Source organism: Oryx dammah, unplaced genomic scaffold, assembly GCF_014754425.2.
Source record: "Oryx dammah isolate SB20612 unplaced genomic scaffold, SCBI_Odam_1.1 HiC_scaffold_10, whole genome shotgun sequence".
Classification (NCBI taxonomy): Eukaryota; Metazoa; Chordata; class Mammalia; order Artiodactyla; family Bovidae; genus Oryx; species Oryx dammah.
The window spans coordinates 10078093-10101812 of record NW_024070194.1 but is presented as its reverse complement, the minus strand read 5'-3'; positions in this window follow the sequence as shown (position 1 = coordinate 10101812).

Here is a 23720-nt window from a genome sequence, read left to right as displayed (position 1 = left end):
GCCTTGGAAAGTACACTGGAGTCCCAACCCCAGAGATTTGGATACAGTTATACTGGAGTTTCCTGGTGGTTAAGACAGTAAAGAACCTGCCTGCAATGAGGGAGACCTGGGTTCAATCCCTGAGTTGGGATAATCCCCTGGAGAAGGGAATGTCTCCCCAAGCCAGTATTCTTGCCTGGAGAATTCCATGGACAGAGGAGCCTGACGGGCTACAGTCCATGGGGTTGCAAAGAGTCAGACAAAACTGAGCAGCTAACACTACCTCTACGCTGGGGTGCTTCCCTGGTGGCTCAGCGGTAAAGAATCTGCCTGCAGTGAAGGATACCCAGGTTCAATCCCTGGGTTGGGACAATCCCCTGGAGGAGGGCATGGCAACCCACTCCAGTATTCTTGACTGGTGAATCCCATGGACAGAAGAGCCTGGCAGGCTGCAGCCCATAGCTTCGCAAAGAGTCAGACATGACTTAAGCAACTGAGCATGCACGCAGACTAGGGTGAGCCCTGGGCATCAGATTCTTTATTTCACTCATTATTCTTTTCAGCTCCAGAATTTCTATTTGGTTTCTTTTAATCATATCTATCTCTTTTGACAGAATATTGATATTCATATTTTTTTCATACATTGTTTGTTTTTTTTTTTTAGTTCTTTTAGGTTTTATTGTTCATGGTTTCCTTCAGTCCTCTCAGCATTTTTAAGACAGTTGGTTTAAAGTCTTTGACTGGGGACTTCCCTGGTGGTCCAGTGGTTAAGACTTCCCCTTCCAATGCAGAGGGTTCGGGTTTGATCCCAGGTCTGGGAGTTAAGGTGCTTCCCCAGTGGCTCAGTGGCAAAGAATCTGCCTGCATTGCAGAAGACACAGGTTCAATCCCTAGGTGAGGGATACACTGGTGGAGGAAATGGCAGCCTACCCCAGTATTCTTGTCTGGAGAATCCCATGTACAGAGGAGCTGGGTGGGCTTGGTCGCAAACAGTCGGACAGGACTGAAGGGAATGAGCACATAGGCATGCACTGGGAGCTAAGATCCCATGCGCCTTGTGGCCAAAAAGCCAAAACATGAAACAAACAAACAAAAACTAAAGTCTTTGACTAATCAGTCCAAAGTCAGGGCTTCCTCAGAGACAATTTCTGTCAATTAATTTTGTTCCTTTGATTGGACCATACTTTCCTGTTTCTTTGTATGCTTTGTGAATTTTTTTTTTCAGAAGTTGGACATCTGAATATCACAACGTGGTAACTGGAAATCAGATTCTCCCCCTTCTCCAGGAGTTGCTGATTGTGACTGACGAAGACTGCCATCAGTAACTTGCATAGTAATTGTCGCAAACTATTTTACAAAGGCTGCATTCATGTCATATGTAGTCACTGAATCTGTTCCTCAGCTCATGTTCAACTAGTACCCTGACCGAGATCTCTTTGAACATCAGGAACTAAACATAAAACAAACACAACGAAACACACCTCTCAGTCTCTGCAGCTGGGCTCTGCACTGGGGCACCCCAGCTCTCAGCCAGGGTGTCTGCAACTCAGCCTTAGACCACACACCCCGCTTGCACTGAGCCATCTTTGAGTTGCCTTTTTTTTTCTTGATTCAGCATTCACTTGGTTGCTGTAAGCCCTGATGGTTTTCCAGAATTCTTACAAAGTTGTTTCTGACAGTTTCTGCTTGTTTTTTCAATGTTTCTATGGAGGAGCTTGGAGTGTCTTGTCTTAGCACCCATTGGGCTGCTAATAACAGAAATATCAATACTATAAACTGAGTGGCTTATAGACAACAGAAATGTACTCCTCACGGTTCTGGAGGCTAGAAATCCAAGATCAGGATGCCAGCATAATCAGGTTCTGGTGAAAGTCCTCTTCCAGGTTGCAGACTAGTTATTACTTCCTGTTGTATCCTCTCATGGCAGAGAGCAGAAACAGGAAGCAAGCTCTCTTGTGACTCCAAAGGGCACTAATCCCACTGATGAGGGCTCCACCCTCATGATCACACCTACTCCTAATTACCTCCCAATGGCCCCACCTCCTAAGACCATCACATTGGGGGAGGGGAAGGTTTCAACATGCGAACTGGGAAAAGACACAAACACTTGCCAACATTTTGTTTCCCAAAGGCTTCCCTGGTGATTCTAATGTGTAGCCAAGGTTGATATCCACTTATCTGGATGCAAAACCTTGGCATCACTGCTCTCAACAAGCTCCTTAGGTGATTCTGATGTAGCCATTCTGAGCTTTGGGATCCCTCAGATTAACCCTGGGACCAAGTTCAGGAAATCTACTTTCTCTCATCTTCCTCACGTTTTCCTGGGAGCCACACCGGATGAAGAGATCAATCTTTGTGGGTGTGGCTCTCCATCCACGTACTACCGCGCGCGCTGCCACGGAGACACCTAGTGGTGAGCTACAGCACTGGATGGCGGGGGTAAGGAGACAAGTGACTACTTTCTCCCCTTTATTTCACAGAAGACTCAGAACCGAAATAAAGAAAGGAGCCCAGGGGGCTCCATATTCCTGCCTGCGCACTCTGACAGTAGAGTTGAAGTTTTTCAGCAATAGATCTCTGTTGGGATTCAGCATATGGGTCACCTGCTCCTGAGCTAGCATCCTCAGAAGTTGCTAAGATTTCCAGTAGCATAAGTTACAAGTTTTCAGGTAAATGCAGCTGAGAGGATGAAGTTTTCTCAGTTCAGCTGAACTATACGGTTTACTCCCTCACAGACATGAGGTTCTTGAAGAGTAAGTAGTTCCAGGATGACCAAGAGATTTCTTCCTCTCTCATCAGGTGTGATCATGGACAAAGCTTTGATTCATCCAAGTCTCAGTTTCCTTAGCTGTATGGTGAACATCATTAACTCGCCTCAATTCTTATTATTGATATGGAAGATAAACAGAATGTACTGTTTGTTAAAATAATAAAAATAAAATAATAATAATAAATGTGCAGTTAGATCCCATTTTTGTTTAAAACTATGTATATATCTTTATAAGACTTTCCAGCTGGTGCAGTAGTAAGAATCCACCTGCCAAAGCAGGAGACACACGAAATGAGAATTTGATCCCTGGGTCAGGAAGATCCCATGGAATAGGAAATGGCAACCCACTCCAGCATTCTTGCCTGGGAAATCTCACGGACAGAGGAGCCTGGCGGGCTACAGTCCACTGGGACATGACTGAGCATGCACACAGGCACACCTGTATCTTTACGCCTATATTTGTCTTTACATGAGTTTGTGTGGGTGTGTATGTGTATTCTTGTATATATGCCCCCAGTGCTGTCTAGAACAATGTTCACCAAAAACGGAGTGAGGCTGGAGGTGATTTTTGCTGTCTCCTTTTCACTTCTCTAATTTGCTTATGTTGTGCATGTACTATTTTTATAAAAGAAAACTAAAATTTGGGTCTAGAGGGCTGATTAAGCACATCTATTCATCTTTTCTCCCTCCAAACACCTCATTGAAATGACAAAGTGAGCATTTCCAAGTACTACTACTACTACTACTAAACACCTACTCTTAGAGTGATGAGAATTAAAATCTGGCACATGGTACTTTATGGCTATTACCTCCATTCCCTGTCCACTTATAGCTCTAAAGGGAACACGAATACAGGGATTCTTAACCCCTCTTGTGCCATAGAGCCCTTTGGAGTCTGATGAAGCCCCTGGACCTCTTCTCAACACATTATTATTTTTTTAATTTTAATATTTATTTATTTGGCTGCTTGAGGTCTTAGTTGTAGCATGTAGGATATAGTTCCCTGACCAGGGATCAAACCTAGACCCCTTTGCACTGGAAGCATGGAGTATTAGCCACTGAACCACCAGGAAAATTCCCTCAATATAATATTTTTAAATGAATAAACTTCCATACATAAGATTACAGAGGAAATCTTTTATTTTGAAATACAGTTATCAAAATATTTTAAAAACAAATCTGTCATATAGTAACATATGTGCTTCTGTATTAGATTTAGCCATGTGTCTAATAACTAAGATAATTGCAAAGTCATGATGCGCAGAAATAATATTTTGAGATACCTTCAGCAAGACCATTGTGATAGGAAAATATCCGCTTTCCACTGAGGATGAAGTCACAGGAACTGCTAATATTACTCTGGTTTGTTGCTTATGTTCGTAAATGGAGGAAATGCTGAGTTTCAATTAAACTTAGCGAAAATAAAGACTATTTTTCTCACCCAACTTCATGGGCCTCCAACTTTCATAGATTATATTCTCCCTCAGGTCTTTGCTTAAGTCGGAATGTTTGATCTCTCTCACATTTGCATCTTTTCTTAAATGTGTGATGAGCTTTGGCTGTCTGCTCACATAGAAGGACAGGACCTAGGCTGTATCGATTGGACACTGAATGCACATGAAGAGGTCTAATTAACCGTGAGCTTTGATGTGACTGTCCTTAGGAGGGCTTCTTTGATAGCTCAGTTGGTAAAGAATCCGCCTGCAACGCAGGAGACTCCAGTTCGATTCCTGGGTCGGGAAGATCTGCTGGAGAAGGGATAGGCTACCCACTCCAGTATTCTTGGGCTTCCCTTGTGGCTCAGCTAGTAAAGAATTTGCCTGTAATGTGGAAGACCTGGGTTTGATCCCTGGGTTGGGAAGATCCCTTGGAGAAGGAAAGACTACCCATTCCTTAGGAAGCGTCCAATGTCCCAGTATGTCTCTTTAGAGTTTTCCTCCTGATCTGATCAAATTCTCCAGAGAAGACTCTTACATCTTCTCTTTAGGAGAGTATTATCCTCCAAGTCCTTGGGTTTCCCTGGTGGCTCAGATGGTAAAGACTCTGTCCACAATGCAGGAGACCTGGGTTTGATCCCTGGGTTGGGAAGATCCCCTGGAGGAGTGAATGGCAACCCACTCCAGTATTCTTGTCTGGAGAGTTCCTGTGGACAGAGGACCCTGGTGGGCTACAGTCCATGGGGTTGCAGAGAGTCAGACACAACTGGGCGACTAAGCTCATATCCTCCGTGTCAGTATGCTGCAATCTGCATTGGGAAAGAAGCTGGAGGGAAGAAGGTTGGGCAGAACATTTTAGTCTTCCACATGTAAGCTTTCACTTCATCTCTCTGCTTTCAGGATGCCACCCCATCAACCACTGCACATGGTGTTTCCAATTCAGATCCCCTTCTGCTACTCTCTACAGCTACACTATCCAACACAGAAGCCTCTGGTCTCCCTGCTGCTGCTGCTGCTAAGTCGCTTCAGTTGTGTCCGACTCTGTGCAACCCCATAGATGGCAGCCCGCCAGGCTTCCCCATCCCTGGGATTCTCCAGGCAAGAACACTGGAGTGGGTTGCCATTTCCTTCTCCAATGCATGAAAGTGAAAAGAGAAAGTGAAGTCGCTCAGTCGTGTCCGACTCTTCACAACCCCATGGACTGCAGCCTACCAGGCTCCTCCATCCATGGGATTTTCCAGGCAAAAGTACTGGAGTGGGGTGCCATTGCCTTCTCCATCTGGTCTCCCATAACTATTTAAATTTGAACTGATGGGCTTTCCAGGTGGTGCTAGTGGTAAAAAACCTGCCTGCCAATGCAGGAGATGTAAGAGACACAAGTTCGATCCCTGGGTCAGGAAGATCCCCTGGAGAAGGAAACAGCAACCCACTCCAGTACTCTTGCCTAGAGAATCCCATGGACAGAGGAGCCTGGCAGGCTATGCTCCATAGGCTTGCAAAGAGTTGGACACAACTGAAGCAACTTAGTACTAGCACAAAATAAAATGAACTTTCAATTCCTTAATCACAATACTCACATTTCAAACACTCATTAGCCACATGGAGCTAGTGGCTAGTGACTGTAATAGACAGCTCATGACATTTCTTGTCACTGCAGAAAGTTCTATGGAATATAGCTACTGTAGAGCAAGGCTTGGGAAATCTTTTCTGTAAAGGGCCGGATAGTAAGTATTTTTGGCTTTGCACACCACATGGTCATCTTTGCAAATACTCAACTATGCCAATGTAGCCCAAAAGCAGCCATTAACAATACATGGAACATGCATTGGAACACACGGCTAAGTTGCAACAAAACTTTATTTTGGAAATTTCCTAACATTTTCATGTGTCATACAATGTTAATCTGCTTTTGATTTTTCCCCCCAACCATCTGAGACTATAAAACCAGTCTTTGATTACAAGCTGCACACAGACAGGGAGCAGGCTAGATTTGGTCTGTGACCATAGTTTGCTGCCCTCTGTCTTAGGACATTGTATTTTTTTAATTTTTAAATTAATTTTTATTGAAGTATAGTTGATTTACAATGTTGGTTCATTTTTCTGCTGTACAGCATAGTGAACTAGTTATACATATACATATATCTACTCTTTTTTAGAGTCTATTCCCATGTAGATCATTAGAGTATTGAGTAGGGTGCCCTGTGCTAGATAGTAACTTCTTATTAGTTATCGGTTTTATATATAGCTGTGTGTATATGTCAATCCCAGTCTCCCAATTTATCCATCCTCCCTTCCTGGGGCATTGTAAATTTTTTTTTCTGATCCCTATACTGCTATTTTGGTAGTTTCAGAGAGGAAGCAGAGGCTAAGGTGTATGGTCTTTTTTTTTTTTTTTAATCTAGAAGCCTTTCTATCTGCTCTGGGCCTGCCTTCTATGTGTAGTCTAGGAGCTGTGAACATAGGGTCTTATCTGTCTTACTGGCTGCTCTCTGCCTTGGGTCCAGCACGATGCTTGACATGAAACAGGCTTTTAGTCAATAGAGCTGAGGGGCAGAATGCTCACCAAGCCATCTTCTTTCCTTTATTTTAGATAATTTTGCTTTTCACTTAAATTTGTCTTCAAGAAAGGCTGTGCTGGTCAGACTGATGAGAAGTTTGCAGTCTGTTTAACAATTCTATTTCTTGTTATCGGTGAGTACATTGACATTCTGATTTTCCACATCAGTCTCCTGAGCTTGGTAAATGTAATTCCCCCTCTGAGACAAGACATCAGCTCCTAAGCCTGTGTAGAATCAAATGAATCTTGGTTACCATAGCGTAAGTCTCAATTGGATCTGATAAGAAGACTTGTGAAGAGAGGAGAAGTAATCTGACGAACACAAGTACTTGGAGATTTTAAATGCTGGGCTGAAATTGTTTTCTTAGCAAGATAAGGGAGAGAGGGTTATAGAATGTTAACACTGGCATGACTGTCAGAAGACAATGAGCCAAGGGCATTGTTAGAAATCAGTTGGATGGGAGGCAACAGCCACAGGTTAGATGAAAACCACACGCTCACCAAACTTCTACAAGAGAACAGGAGAAAACCTTGAGTATGATAATAATTTTTTAGATATAATACCAAAGGCATGATCTACAAAAGAAAAAAATTTGATAAACCAGACTTCATTAAAATTAAATTCTTCTACTCTGCAAAAGACAATGTGAGGATAATGAGAAAGCTACAGACTGGGAGAAAATATTTGCAGATGACACATCTGATAAAGGACTTATCCAAAATATAAAAAAACTCTTTTAAACCCCAACAATAAGAAAACAAACAACCTGATTAAAAATTGAGTCAAAGATCTAAACAGACCCCTTACCAAAGAAGACAAATAGATGGCAAGCAAGCAGAAGAAAATATATTCCACATCACATGTCACCAGGGAAAAGCAAATTAAAACTATATACCAACAAACAAAAACAAAGAAAACTATACACCCATTAGAATGGCCAAACCAGAACATGGACCACACCAAGTGCTGGTGAGGATGTGAAGCAAGAGGAATTCTTGTTCATTGTCAACAGAAAATGCTGCTTTCCTACTCTGTGGCTTTTCATCTCCCAGTCTGCCCACATCAGATCCAAGGACTACAGTTTTTCTGGTTCACTGATTATATGACCTCTTTTTAATGACATAAGTTCACCACTTGTGCAAGTGATTTAAGGTACAATGAGCCACAGATTTTTAAAAATACTTATTTATTTGGCTGTACTGGGTCTTTTTTGCATCTTGCAGGATCTTTAATCTTCGCTGCAGGATGGAGCGTCTTAAGTTTCGGCATCTAGCTCCCCAACCAGGAAATGAATCTCAGTCCTCTGCATGGGGAGCGTGGAGTCTTAGCCCCTGGACCACCAGGGGAGTCCCTAGACTCTCAGATTTAACAAACGTGTCCTAAGCACTATCATTAGCCATATTCTTTTATATTTTTACTCCCAATTTACAGCTGAGGAAACTAAATCTTCAAGAGGATATATGATTTGTTGTATGATTCCACTTAAGTTTCAAAAAGCAACAAGAACTCATTGACAGAGTTAGAACAAGAGAATGGGTGATCTTTGGGTAGAAGGGGTGGGTAGTGATTGGGGGTAGCACAAGAGGACTTTCTGGTAATAATCAATATCTTGACTTGAGTATCCTTATCTGAGTGTGTTCACTTTGTGATAATTCATCTATTTGTACACTTATGATTCGTAGGTTTTTCTGTCTGTTATACTGATATAAATACTGCTAAAATTTCTTAGACGTACATTATTCCTAAATGTAAACTTTAATAATGGAGAAGGCAATGGCACCCCCCCACTCCAGTATGCTTGCCTGGAAAATCCCATGGATGGAGGAGCCTGGTAGGCTGCAGTCCATGGGATCGAGAAGAGTCAGACACGACTGAGCGACTTCACTTTCACTTTTCACTTTCATGCATTGGAGAAGGAAATGGCAACCCACTCCAGTGTTCTTGCCTGGAGAATCCCAGGGACGGAGGAGGCTGGTGGGCTGCCATCTATGGAGTCGCACAGAGTCGGACACGACTGAAGCGACTTAGCAGTAGCAGCAGCAAACTTTAATAGATGGCTGAAATTTAAAGTTGAAGAAAGTTCCTCCAACACAGAACAAAGAAATAGAGATGGAAAAGACCAAGAGAGAGAACATGAGAAAAAGGTTAAAAGATTGTGGCAGATGCAATACATTTTAAAGATTCTGAGTTTCTCCTGGATTTTAGAAATATTCATTTATGAAGGGAAAATAGTCAGCCCAGTATCAGATTTCCCACCAGAATTCAAAAGCCAGAGGCCAATACCCTAGTATTTTGAAAGTTCTGAGATTTCTATTCCCAGGCAAACATAACCAAGTGTGAAGGCAAATAAAGACATTTTCATATGTGCCAGGATAGAAATAGCTTATGTTTATTGTAATCTATTCATTTTAAAGTATGGACACTAACCAACAAAGTCTTGGTTGTAGTTGCAGGACAGAACAGAATATTAACTAAGTTAGTCAGAAGATGTTTGGTTATGCTGCAGTAAAAAAATAACCCCTAAATTCTCAAAGTCTTAGATTAACAAGACTTAGGTCTCTCTCATATAACATGTCGACTGAATATTGCAGGGGTGGGGGTTGCTCTGCTCTCCTGGGGCCCAGGGTGACAGAGATTCTTCTACATGGAATGTTGCCAGGAGCGGCAGCAGATGGGAGCGTATATGTGTCTGGCTGGTGAGGAGGAACTCGTGTGCCAAGTGGCTTTAGTCGTGTCCAGCTCTTTGCAACCCTATGGACTGTATCCCGCCAGGCTCCCCTGTCCATGGGATTTTCCAGGCAAGAAGACTGGAGTGGGTTGCCATGCCCTCCTCCAGGGGCCCTTACTGACCCAGGGGTGGAACTCGCATCCCTTACGTCTCTGGCATTGGCAGGCAGGTTCTTTACCACTAGCACCACCCAGCTCTGGAGATAGAGATATTCACCCTTCCTCCACATTTGTGTACTAATCAGGCTCTCAGTGGATTGGAGGATGCCCACCCGCACAGTGGATAACCATTTTTACTCAGTCTGTTGCTTCAGATGTTAATTTCTTCCAGAGACACCCTTACAGACACCGCTAGAAATCATGTTTTGCCAGCTATCTGGGCATCCCTTAGCTTAGTCAAGTTGACACATAGAACAAATCATCAGGACTTCCCTGGCAGTCCAGTGGTTAAGACTCCGTGCTTCCAAGGCAGGGGATGCGGGTTCAATTCCTGGTCAGGGAACTAAGATCCTATATGTTGCACTAAGGAAAAAAAAAAATCATCGCAATCAACTTCATTTCATTTCAAACAGCATAGCCTTTGAGATCAGATGTGTAAGCTTCATCACACTGGGTAAGTTGTCATTATCAAGCTTCCCTGGACTTCAGCTTCCTTTTCTATAATATGGGAGGAAACTTGTACGGGCTATACAAGCTCATGTATGGTGAGAGTTTGGCACAGCTTCTGGCATGTATTGGGCTTCCTTGATAGCTCAGTTTGTAAAGAATCCACCTGCAATGCAGGAGACCCCAGTTCAATTTCTGGGTCGGGAAGATCTGCTGGAGAAGAGATAGGCTACCCTCTCCAATATTCTTGGGCTTTCCTTGTGGCTCAGCTGGTAAAGAATCCACCTGCAATGCGGGAAAGCTGGATTTGATCCCTGGGTTGGGAAGATCCCCTGGAAAAGGGAAAGGTGACCCACTCTGGTATTCTGGCCTAGAGAATTCCATTAACTGCAGAGTCCATGGGGTCGCAAAGAGTTGGACATGACTGAGCAACTCTCACTTTCTTTCACTTTCTGGCTTGTATCATGTGCTGGCTAAATGGACTTTTCACACCATCACTGACATCAGGTCCACGCTGGCTCTTTGTGCAAGAGATTTGGGCCCTGAGTCATGATGGAGCAGGTTCAAGGATACCATCTAACATGAATTCTTATACTCCAGTTGGGTGTGTGTGGCCTGGTCTTATTGGAGGAGTCAGGCCATGAGACCAGTATGAGAACAGGCTTGGAACCTCCCTTTGGGCCACCGCTGTGGTCTCAAAATCAAAACTGCATTTGGGGACTCCTCTGGTGGTCCATGGGGTCCCAAAGAGTCGGACACGACTAAGCAACTGAACTGAACTGAACAACTGAACTGGTGGCCTGGTGGTTAAGAATCCACGTGCCAGTGCAAGGGATAGGGGTTCGATCCCTGGCCCAGGAAGATTCCACATGCCTCGGGGCAACTAAACTCATGTGCCACAATTACTGAAGCCCTCATGCTCTGGAGTCCATGCTCTGAAACAAGTAAAGCCACTGCTATGAGAAGCTCACAGACTGCAACGAGCAAGTAGTCCCCACTTGCTGCAACTAGAGAAAGACCACGTGCAGCAACAAAGACCTAGCACAGCCATAAATAGATAAGTTAATAAAAAAAAATTGCATTTGGCTCTGGAAGTAAGAGAAAAGAGAGCCATTTGGGAGGAATTGAAACATTTCCTCCTGTGCAAATTTTGTTTCTTTTATGCTGGCAAGTCCAAGGTGTTCTGACAAAGGTCAAAAGTATTTATTTTCTTGGGTACTCCAGGGGTGAAAGTGAAATACATAGGAGATGTATACTTATGGCTGATTCATGTTGAGGTTTGACAGAAAACAACAAAATTCTGTAAAGCAATTATCCTTCAATTAAAAAATAAATTAATTTTAAAGAAGAAATACACATGAGGGTGAGCCCGAGAACAGTTGGGTGTAGGGAGGAGAGAGAGGAGTTTTGCCAAGTTTGAGAGCTGAAAGGACTACTAATTATCACAGGAAATGGTTGCATGGCAGGGATTAGAAACAACCTCTGGTTTTCTATCAAAAAGAGCAGAATTACAATGTGGAAAAATTAAGAAATGGTTGAATATACATGTGATGTGGTCAAGGCCACCCTCCATAGGGTCCTGCCCATTTCTCCAGGCTCATCTTCCTTGCTCCCCACCCCCATCTGAACTTGAGCTGCCCGTCTACTAGATTCCTGAGCACGGAACTTTCCTGGACTGTTATCTCTGCCTAGACTGCTCCACCCCAGTTCTTGGCCTGCTGAGTTCTCCTCTAGGACACAGATTGGGTGCCATCTCCTCCTCAAAGACCTGCCTCTTCCCCGCCCCAGCTTCTCTTCTCTGCCCCCATGACATCATGTCTTTCCATCTTTCCAGTTATCAACCTATGTCAAAACTGCCCATATGCCCCGCCCATCTATCTCTCTCACTGGGCCGATGATCACACACATGGACCCTCAGGCTCAGATGTGGCACTCAGACAGAATATCGCTTTATTTGGCCTCCACCATTTGGGCCTGCCTAGCATTTAAAAATTTCCTTGGATTCATTTCCAAAAATGAAATATCCAGAGATTTCACACAAAAGTCCAGATTTCTGCTTCTCTTGACAATTTGGAAATCCAGCAACATGGGTGCACTTCTTCACCCTGTGACAAGGGTCCCCTCTGGATAGAGCATGGTTTCCCCATTTCTCCACAGTCCCCACTGAGCCCTATTGTTTCAGCCCTGAAGCCTCATATCAGAACCATTTGTCATAAATCTTACAATATTGGTTTTTTATCTTTTTTAAACAGTGGGTTAAAGAAGAAAGTAAAATATTTCTTTTACCCATGTTCCTTCTTCACATCTGGCCCACTTCCCTCATTTACATGGCCAGACTAGACTCTGTGGGCGCCTGGGCTCACCAGTTTTGCACAAATCAAGCGAATTGTGGTGGGAGTTAGGTGGGATGATTGCCAAAGGGAGATCAAGGGGAAAGATGCTGGGCAGGCAAGAAGAAGAGCTATCTACTCAACCCTTGCTTTTAAAGAGGAAGAAACTGAGGCAGAGAGAGGTTAAGCAATTTGCTTTGAATTATACCGCTAACAGATGGAGGGGCTGGAATTTGAATCTTATCTGACATTAAAGTCTCAGCTTTTGTCATTGCTTTTCCCATATGGCTTGCAATAGTTTTCTTCATTTTGTTTTGTTTTTTAATCCACTTTCCTAATCAAATGCTCTCTATAAAATTTTTTAAATATATAAAATTACAAGGAAGAATATAAAATCCCTTAAATTCTCATCATGGTATATGGCTACTGTTAACATTTTAGTGGGTATCTTTCATGCATGTCTTTACACTCATGAGCAACAGATGTAACCTTTTATAGAAATTGAAACAATAAATATTCCTTATTTTTTCAAAGACAAAAATTGCACTGAATCTTTAGAATCATTTGGAAGGAACTGACCTCCTGGCAATATTGAGTCTTCTGACCCATGAACAATACCTGTTTATTTAGAACTTTCATTTCTCCTGGTGATGTTTTAAGCTTTTCAATTTACAGGTCTTGCACATATTTCTTTAGACTTACTCCTAGCTATCTGGGTTTTATGATGCCAAGTAAATGGTATTTTTTTCTTTTTATGTTATTAAACAAACTTTTATATTTCATTTTTGTGATAAATAAAAATACAATTGACTTTTGTATACTGACTTTGTTTATGGTGATGTTGTTAAATTTACTTTTAATTCTATTAGCTTATTGGTAGATTTGGGATTTTTCCTTATATGTAACCATGTTTGTAACTCTGTTCCTTTCATATCTTTTATTTTTCCACTGGCTAGGATCTCAAATACAATGATAAATAGAAATGGACATACTAGGAATGTGTTTCTTTTTTGATCTCAGTGGAAATGCTTTCAATATCTTCCCATTAAATAAGCCATGTGATCTTTGTAGAAAATCTTTATCACACTAAGGGAGTTCCCTTCTACTGCTAATTTCTGAAGGTCTTTTTTTTTTTTATCATAAACTTGTGTTCTACATTACCGAATGCTTTCTTTGCGTCTATTGAGATCGTTGGGCTTCCCTCGTAGCTCAGTTGGTAAAAGAATCTGCCTGCAATGTGGGAGACTTGGGTTCAATCCCTGGGCAGAGAAGATTCCCTGGAAAAGGAAATGGCAACCCACTCCACTCTTTTTGCCTGGAGAATCCCGTGGACAGAGGAGCCTACCAGGGTACAGTCCGTGGGGTTGGCAAGAGTCGGACGAAATTTAGTGACAAAACTACCACCACACCACTGAGGTGGTTGTCTGACATTTCTCCTTACTCTATTAAAGTAGTAAATTATATGAGTTCATTTTCTAATGTCTGTTTTCTTTTTAATATTTATTTTTATTTATTTTACTTATTTGGCTGCCCCGGATCTTAATTGTATCACTCAGGACCTTTTAGTAGCAGCATGTGGGATCTAGTTCTCTGACCAGGGGCCAAACCTGGGCCCCTTGCACTGGGAGTTTGGAGTCTTAGCCATTGGACCACCAAGGAAGTCCCTCATTTTCTAATGTTAAATCAACTTTATATTCCCGGAATAAAGACATACTGGTTGTTATGCAAAATAATAATTCTTTCAATCATGAAAGTGAAAGTGAAGTCTCTCAGTCGTGTCCGACTCTTTGTGACCCCATGGACTGTAGCCTACCAGGCTCCTCTGTCCATGGGATCTTCCAGGCAAGAGTACTGGAGTGGGTTGCCATTTCCTTCTCCAGGGGATCTTCCCGACCCAAGGATAGAACCCAGGTCTCCCACATTGCAGGCAGATGCTTTACAATCATGAACATCCTTTTTAATGTGAATTTTTTTCCCTCACTTACTCCTTTCATCCTCTTTCCCTATCCTCCATTAATCTTTCTAACTTACTCCACAATTTCTGGCTCAAGACAAGCCATGTTAATAGCTGATGTGCACATTTACAGACTTTTCTCCAAGTCGGTACAATCTCTTTCTCTCTCTCTCTCACACACACACACACACCTACCTATATAAAGGAGCTTTGTTCTTCTGTTCTGAACTCTCGCAATTTTCATTTTAAGGGACAATGAAACACTAATGGTGGCATTTGGGGCCCAGAGCCTAGTTGATGAGAGAGGGATTTCATCTGTGGAAGAAGCCCTTCTTGGCATCCCTAAACTGCCCTGCTGGTGTGGTCTTCCAGTGAGTTCATTCCCCTACAGCTCTGGAGTGGGTGAGAAAAGGCTGAGGGGAGACCCTCTCTCCCACCAGGACCTCAGCCGGCCTGGTCTCCTGGCTTCCAGAGATGCTCACTGACCGCTGAAGGGACTGCTGCGAAGTCGCTTCCCCCAGGGGCTCCTGCATTCAGGCCGGCTGACTCCTCTTCCCCCCAAGCCTTCAGCATTTCCTTCACAGATTTGTTTTTTCTCTGACTGGGCCATTTTAACCAGCCCAAGTACCATGTGCTGTGTGCCCTCAGATCAATGGCCCTTGGGAAGGACAGCGGAAGGTCTCTGGGGAGCCATCTTAGCTGCCCCTGCAGGGGAGTCATCTTCCTGCCTCCGTTTCACTCAGATCAAGCTTCTTGGGCTTTAGTGCTTTATTGAAAGCAGAATTGGCAGCAGGTCAGGACCAGAACAAAATCCGTGGCTAAAACTTGTCTTTTTTATCTGTAAAATCCAGCTTGCCAGCAGGGTCTTGGAATTTTATTTCTTTTCTTTAAAAAAAAAATTATTTATGTATTTATTTATGGCTGCGCTGGGTCTTAGTAGTCATGCACAGACTTCTCTCTAGCTGTGGCATGCAGATTCCAGGGAGCAAACCCACGTCCCCTGCATTGCAAAGTGGATTCTTAACCACTGGACCATCAGGGAAGTCCCTCGTTTGTTTTATTTCTTAATCAAATGCTTAAGAAGGGATGCTCTAGAAGGGATTTAAGTCTGCTCTTTGGCTGGAGTAAGGACTCAGTAAGTATGCGTTGAGAAAGAGATGAAAGAATGATGAAATAGCCCTTGAGAAATAGTTGATGACAGAGAATCAAATGAGATAATCCCAATGAAACTGATGTCAATCTGTGAATAGTGAAATTGTAACTGAGCTGGACAGGACTGCAGCCTTACCCACTGGCGTCATCTGCTGGAAAGAACTTAGCATAACAGATCCATTTCTGCCTTGGTGAAGTATGAGGACACTGGCTTTTGGAAGTCCCGGCAAAGATCTAAGTAAAAACAGAATACATTTCAGCACAATCTAACATGTGCCAGGTACCATGTGATTTACATGTATTATTTCTCTTCATCCTCACCGTAACTATAACAGGCATATGCTATTATTATTTTGCCTTCAGAGATTAAAGAATTGAGGCTAAGGTGGTTGTATCATGTCTAAGGCCACATAGCTTGTGAATATTTGGGATAAAACTCAGAACCCAGTTCCATCTGACCTCAGAGCCTGTTGTGGGTTAGAGTCCCCAGAGGCCTCAGCTGATGCAAAGAGGTAAGCATGGAGCTAGGATGGCGTGGAGGCTGGCCTCTGGGACTCCTACTTCATCCAGTCATTGGACCTACAGAACTTGGACTAGGTTGCTTTCTTCAGCCAAGGGCAAGTCCTCATGAAGGATTCAATTGAGAGCTGTCAGCAGCCTATGCTTCCAGCAGCAGGGGGAATATAAATGCCTCAGTCCTGGAGTGAGGGGTCTGGGCATCATGTCACTGTATCCACTACAGAACCCACATATTTGTTCCATCTGCACTGCTGTTCAAAGAGGGGGAATGACTGGTAGGTAACCAATGTCAGTCTCATGGGTAGGGGGAAGGGGGATTTAAAGAATGAAAATGGTTATGCTTGTCATCCACTCAGTGAACCTGTGACCCAGGCCTTGCCAATTGTAACAACTGATGTATTTTGACCAATTCATACAGAAATAATACATATATTATTTTATGGGTTTCATGCCATTAACAATGATGAATATTCCTAAGTGCTGACTATTCATCATTCATGTTAAGCAATGTTCAACTAACTGGGCAAGTGGTTGGTGATGGATTCCTTGACCTCTTCAAATAAGTAATGGAAGAATCGAGTGCCTCAACGTTACTAATGCATTTGAGTGATTTATTTAAAAATCAATTTTCTGGCAAATTTAAATTGTTTAAAAACATTTCACTCCCTCTCCCACACCACTTCTAGAGGAAGAGCAAAATTTTGATGTTGGGGATGTTGACCTGGATCATGTTCCGGTATACTTTCCACCTGCTCGCTGACCTTAGGCTTCGCTGCATGACTTGTTTTCCCTAATGGGATGATAGCAGTTATTGACTCAAGCAGGCTTAAAGTGTGCTTGCAGGGTTGGCCTTGCCCTCTGCGCTTCTGCTAGGCCAGAGAGTGCCTGGCTGCTGGATCAGCCAGAGTGCAGCCGCATACATGAAAGTAAATCACTGTTGTTCTATACCACTGAGCCTTAGAGTGGCTTGTTAGACAGTCCTGGCTAACTGATACACATTTACAAGATCATGCAGGATAACAATGTGTCAATAATATTTTGACTGTGTATGATTTTTCTTTAAGAACTGTCTTTAGGGACTTCCCTGATGGTCCAATGGCTAAGACTGCACTCGCCCAGTGCAGGGGGCCTGGGTTTGGTCCCTGGTCAGAGAACTGGATCCCACACGACACAGCTAAAGATCCTGCGTGCCACGGTGAAGGCCAAAGGTCCCACGGGCCGCAACTAAGACCCAGTGCAGACAAACGAGTGAATGATATTTTAAAAAGAAAGAAAAGAAAAAAGAACTGTCTTTAGAACTTAACCTCCATACAAGATGTGACTCCTGTGCTAAAAACACAGAAAAAAATGGGCTGGGCATTATTCTGAGCATCTGAGGAAGAGACCACTAAATGTCCCCTAATAAACATCTCTACCTTTATTTCTTCCTCAAAGAAATAAGAAACCCTAGGGTCTCCAAACTACCAGGAAACAGGGGTATAGTATCTGTGCAGTCCCCAAAAGGGCAACACTCGGGTATCTATTAAAGGGTATCTATTAAAAGGATATCTAATAAAATTTAGCCATAAGAATACTGAACTAGGAAGAGTGTCCCCAAGGAAAGAACCAGGGGTTATGGAGGTTAGAGGACAGGTACGCTCCTAGAAAGCAGGACCCACTCACCTTCCAGAGAAGGATGTCTGTCCAATTCCTGGGCTTTTAAAAACAGTATTTACAGGTCATCTCGCTAGTGCCTAGCCACATAGTCTCCCAAATAAATGTTAATCTTCTCAACTTTCCTTATAGCCAAGTATGGCCATGTAACTGAGTCCTGTCCAATAAAATATAAATCAGATAATCACATAGCAGATTCTAGAACCTTTAAGAGGCAGTGGGATGGTACCCAATACTTCCACCTTTTCCCTCTGGCTTCTTCTTTTTTCCTTCTGATTTGGATGCAGATGCAATGGCAGGAGTTGAAACAGACATTTTGTACCCATGAGGTGATCTTGGTCCAAATGAACAATTAATGTAAAATGAAGCAACAAGACTAAAGTAGCCCAAGTCCCAGAAGACTTGGTGGTACAAACCACCAAATCAACCCCATTGTTTCTACAAACAGTAACAACAAGATCTCTTTGCCTCTAATTAAATGTAAACACTATGAATTGTCAATAGTTGAATGCTGTATCACGAGTCTGCAATCTTTTTGGCATCAGGGAAGATAATTTTTCTACAAGCTGTTGGGTAGGGGGCCGGAGGTGGGCGGTGGTGGTGGTGGTTTCAACACGATTCAAACACAGTACATTTATTGTGTGCTTTATTTCTGTTATTATTACATCAGCTCCACCTCAGATCATCACGGGTTGGATCCCAGAGGTTGGCGACCCTTGCTGTAGCAGTTAGGGTTAGATTATTTAAACCTAGCTTGTCTGGGTCTCTGCGTTATAAACAGAAGTCCTCACTAACAATTGTTGTTCATTTGCTAAGTTGTGTCTGACTGTTTGCAACCCCATAGACTGCAACACATGAATAGCGTCCTTCACTGTCTCCTGGAGTTTGCTCAAATTCATGTCTGTTGCGTCAGTGATGCCATCCAACCATCTCATCCTCTGTTTTTCCATTCTCCTCCTGCCCTCAATCTTTACAGCATCAGGGTCTTTTCCAATGAGTTGGTTCTTCACATCAGGTGGCCAAAGTATTGGAACTTCAGCTTCAGCATCAGTCCTTCCAATGAATATTCTGGGTCGATTTCCTTTTGGATTGACTGGTTTAATCTCCTTGCAGTCCATGGTTTAATCTCCTTGCAGTCCAAGGGACTCTCAAGAGTCTTCTCCAGTACCACAATTAGGGCAATGCAAGTTCAAAGTGTACTTTTAAGTACCTTATTTTTTCTTATAATATTGGTAAGCAATTAGGTCATTTCTTGTTCCATGGATAAGAGAATGGATGAGTATCTTCTATTTGCTCCTTTAGATTGGCTTTCTATCCTTTCTACCTCTTCTGTGTTCCAGAAGGCAGGCCAGGATGGGCTAGATAAACAGACACCCTGGCTGTCTGTTATCTGGTTGAGGTCAGTCCCATAGGGGACCAGAGGGAAAAGTGGGATTTGAGACGTTTACTCCCTTTTCTCCTTCCCTGTGGGGCCATATCCGTCTGGTTTCACCCTTCCCTTTCCATGTGACTGCTCAGTGCTTTCTTCTTGTTCCTTCGGGTCTAGCCTCACCGTTTTCAGTCCTGGGATACTACACTATTCTTTGTAAATAGTCTTTGTGTCAAACTCTTTGACATTCTCCTGATGAGTGTGCCATACTAGTATACAGAGAGAGAATTGGCAGCTCTTTTGGAACTATTCGTGAGCTCTTCACGAACAATTCTACTTCTCTGTACCCACCCCAGAGAAAGTTGCACATGGGCACAAGGGGCAAGTTTGAGGATATTTACTACACTTTGTTTGCAATAATAACACATCAGAAACAATTTGAATGTCTTCAAATAAGGAAATAGCTAACTAAACAATACTGCATACATATTATGGCATGTTAATACAACTGTTCAAAACAATTCCAAGGACAGAGAAGCCTGGTGTGCTGCAGTCCATGGGGTTGCAAAGAGTCGGACACAACTGAGCACCCATGCAGCAATAAGGAAAAAGTAAGCTTAAAAAATAAATAAACAAATAAAAGGGACATGGATCCGCTATCCTGGTGACCCAGTGGCTGAGACTCCGTGCTTGCAATGCAGGGGGACCAGGTTAGATCCCTGGTCAGGGAACTAGATTCTACATGCTGCAACTAAGACATAGTGCAGCCAAGTAAATAAATATATAGAGAGATTATATATACAGATATATTTTAAAGTGAGAGATGGTCTATTTTTATAACATGGAAAGACTTCTAAGACATTTTTGCATGAAAAAAGTAAAGCTCAATATTGTAATAAATTGTATTAAAATGACACTTGGGCATTCCCTGGCAATCCAGTGGATAGGTCTCTGAGCTTTCATTGCCAAAGAAGTAAGATCTTGCAAGCTGTGGCCAAAAAAAATTTTTTTAATAAAAATAAAATGATGCCTATTTCTATAGTTTTATGTATGCTATAAAACTGCAGAAAAATTTTTACTGCCCTTCTCTATGGAAGATTATACATCCCTACTGAAGTAGACTTGGCTATATAATTTGCTTTGACCAAGGAAATGTGGGTGAAAATGACACGTGCCTTTCAAGCAGAGGTGCCTCACTGTTTCTTTTCCCTCTGCTTTGAGACTACCATAACCTTCTTGCTTTCTCAATCTGTGTCCAGAGATACAGTTGAAGCCAACACATAAAAAACATGTAGGATCAAGAAACAGACCTTTGTTGTGATAAGGCACTGAAATTTTGAGGGTGTTTCTTATGGCAGCAAAACCTCACCTCCCTTGACAAATGCATGCTGCTATATAACTGATACTTGGTTACTTTCTGGGACTTCCATGGTGGCTCAGACCATAAAGAATCCGCCTGCAATGCAGGAGAGGTAGGTTCAGTCCCTGGCTTGGGAAGATCCCCTGGAGAAGGGAATGGCTACCCACTTGAGTATTCTTACTAGAGAATTCCATGGACAGAGGAGCCTGGTGGGCTACAGTCCATGGGGACACAAAGAGTCAGACACAACTGAGCCATGAACGCTTTGACTTTTCACTACTTCCTGGGGAAGAGAAATGGCATTGGGGGTGGGGATCACAGGAGACTTTAGTTTTTATTTTTAATATTTTAGCTTTCTTACAGTGAAAATATATTCATGCATAACCAGGTAATAAAAATACATGAGTTAAAATGAATACAGCAGATGTTTGCTTACTTAAAATTAAACACTACAAAATATCATTCTTAAAATACATAGACAAACACCCAAGAAATTAATGGTTCTTTTTGCTCAGCTGGCACTCTGAAGAAAGAGACTGGAGGCGGATAGTTCCATGAACTTTCCAAGGTTAGAGCAAGTACTGGAGTGTGATGATACTTCACCACTTCCTCAGCAGGTACAAATTTTTAAAACCTAGACACATTTTGCAAAGAAGGCAATGGCACCCCACTCCAGTACTCTTGCCTGGAAAATCCATGGACGGAGGAGCCTGGTAGGCTGCAGTCCATGAGGTCACTAAGAGTCGGACACGACTGAGTGACTTCACTTTCACTTTTTTTACTTTCATGCATTGGAGAAGGAAATGGCAACCCACTCCAGTGTTCTTGCCTGGAGGATCCGAGGGACAGGGAAGCCTGGTGGGCTGCTGTCTATGGGGTTGCGACTTAGCAGCAGCAGCAGACACATTTTGAAACTTATTTCTAGTTATCATGAAATCAAAATACAGATTCATATTTATTTCCATAATCATGCCTACCTTTCCAGTGACTTCATTTACTGGAATGAAGTAAATGAAGAGCCAAAGTGATTATGTGACCAAAATTCAAGTCAGTGAGTTTGGAGAACTCTGGTCTCCTTGATACAGCCTGCTCTGGTCTGGCAAAGTTAGTGAGAGCTATCAGAGCTCTGTTTCTGATTACACCTTACAACTCTCTGAGTCAGGAGTTCAGCTTCTGTTCCATTAAAACGAAAGCCCAAAATTGGCTGGATAAACATCAAAATCCTCTTGCAAGTTGACATGTCATAGACTACCCCACAATTTCAACATCTTATTCAAGCCAAACAAAAACCCTCTTGTCTTTAAACTTTACTTTTGAACCAAATGTCAGTAATCAGACTCCCTGATCCAGTACCCAGTTCCCAGCTTCCTGTGGTCAGGAAATGACAATGGTAACAGCAAGAGTGCAAAGGTGACCTCTCAGTCACAGTTATGGAGACTCTGAAACAGAAATTTCCCTGACTTCATCAACCTCAACCCTATATTAAATTCCTTTCTGCTTAAAATACCTACTGTTTCCCCATTTATTTGTAAGTCCTCCCCAGACAGCCATTTTGCTTTTTTGCATTTCTTTTCCATGGGGATGGTCTTGATCCCATCACTTCATAGGAAATAGATGGGGAAACAGTCGAAACAGTGTCAGACTTTATTTTTGGGGGGCTCCCAAATCACTGCAGATGGTGATTGCAGCCATGAAATTAAAAGACGCTTACTCCTTGGAAGAAAAGTTATGACCAACCTAGATAGCATATTCAAAAGCAGAGACATTACTTTGCCGACTAAGGTCCGTCTAGTCAAGGCTATGGTTTTTCCTGTGGTCATGTATGGATGTGAGAGTTGGACTGTGAAGAAGGCTGAGCGCCAAAGAATCGATGCCTTTGAACTGTGGTGGTGGAGAAGATTCTTGAGGGTCCCTTGGACTGCAAGGAGATCCAACCAGTCCATTCTGAAGGAGATCAACCCTGGGATTTCTTTGGAAGGAATGATGCTAAAGCTGAAACTCCAGTACTTTGGCCACCTCATGTGAAGAGTTGACTCACTTTTCACTTTCATGCATTGGAGAAGGAAATGGCAACCCACTCCAGTGTTCTTGCCTGGAGAATCCCAGGGATGGGGGAGCCTGGTGGGCTGCCGTCTCTGGGGTCACACAGAGTTGGACACGACTGAAGTGACTTAGCAGCAGCAGCAGCAGTGCTGCCAAAAACTGTGAGGAATAGTGGAATAGTAAAATAAAGCTGAGTTATGAGTTCATAGAGCTTACTGTACTATTTATTGTTGTATTTGTTTGAAAATTATCATAATAAAAAGTGAAAGAAAGAGAAACAAAGACAGAAGAAAGAAAAAGAAAGGAAGAGACAGGAAGGGAGGGATGGAGGTAAGGAGCAAAGACGGAAGAAAGGACAGAAGGAAACCCTACTGGGTTTCAGAGTAGTAGGAACAAAAAGAAACTTCGCGGGAGACAAACCAGGATCTTACATCACACATTTATGTTAAGAATGGATGAAATTAAAAGCAAACAAAACAAAATAAAACCAAACTTGATAATACCCAAGGCTGGCATGAATATGGGTCATCAGAAACTCTCTTTCATTGATGGTGGAAATGCAAAATGGTACAGCCACTTTGGAAGACAGTTTGGCAATTTCTTCGAAGCCAAACAATCTTAACACATGATCTAGGATTCATGCTCCCAAGTGTTTATCCAAACGAGCTGAAACCTCACGTCCACCCAAAACCTGCACACGGCTGTGTGTAGCAGCTTTACTCATAATAGTCAAAAGCTGAATCAAGGTGTCTCTTGAAAGGTGTATCATTTTTATAGGGCTACTGCAGCCAAGTACCACAAACCAAGGGCTTAACCAACCAAATTTACTCTCTTACAGTTCTGGAGGTGAGAAGCCCAAAACCAAGGTGTCAACAGGGCCAAGTTCACTCTGGGACTCCAGGTAGAATCCTTTCCTGCCTCTTTCTAGCTTTTGGTGGTAGCTCTGAATCTTTAGCTTTGTAACTGTATCACTCCAATCCTTCACTCCGTCATCAAAAGGTATTACCCTCTCTCCTCCCCCACCACGTGTGTCCATTTGACCTCTTCCCTTTTTAAAAACAGTAATTAATTAATTTGGCTGTACCAGGTCTTAGTTGCAGCATGCAGGATCTTCGTTGTGGTATGTCGGATCTAGTTCCCTGACCAGAACTGAACCTGGGCCTCCTGCATTGGGAACAAGGAGTCTTAGCCACTGGACCACCAGGGAAGTCCCTTCTTGCTCTTTTTATAAGGACATCAATTATACTGGGTTAGGGCCCACACT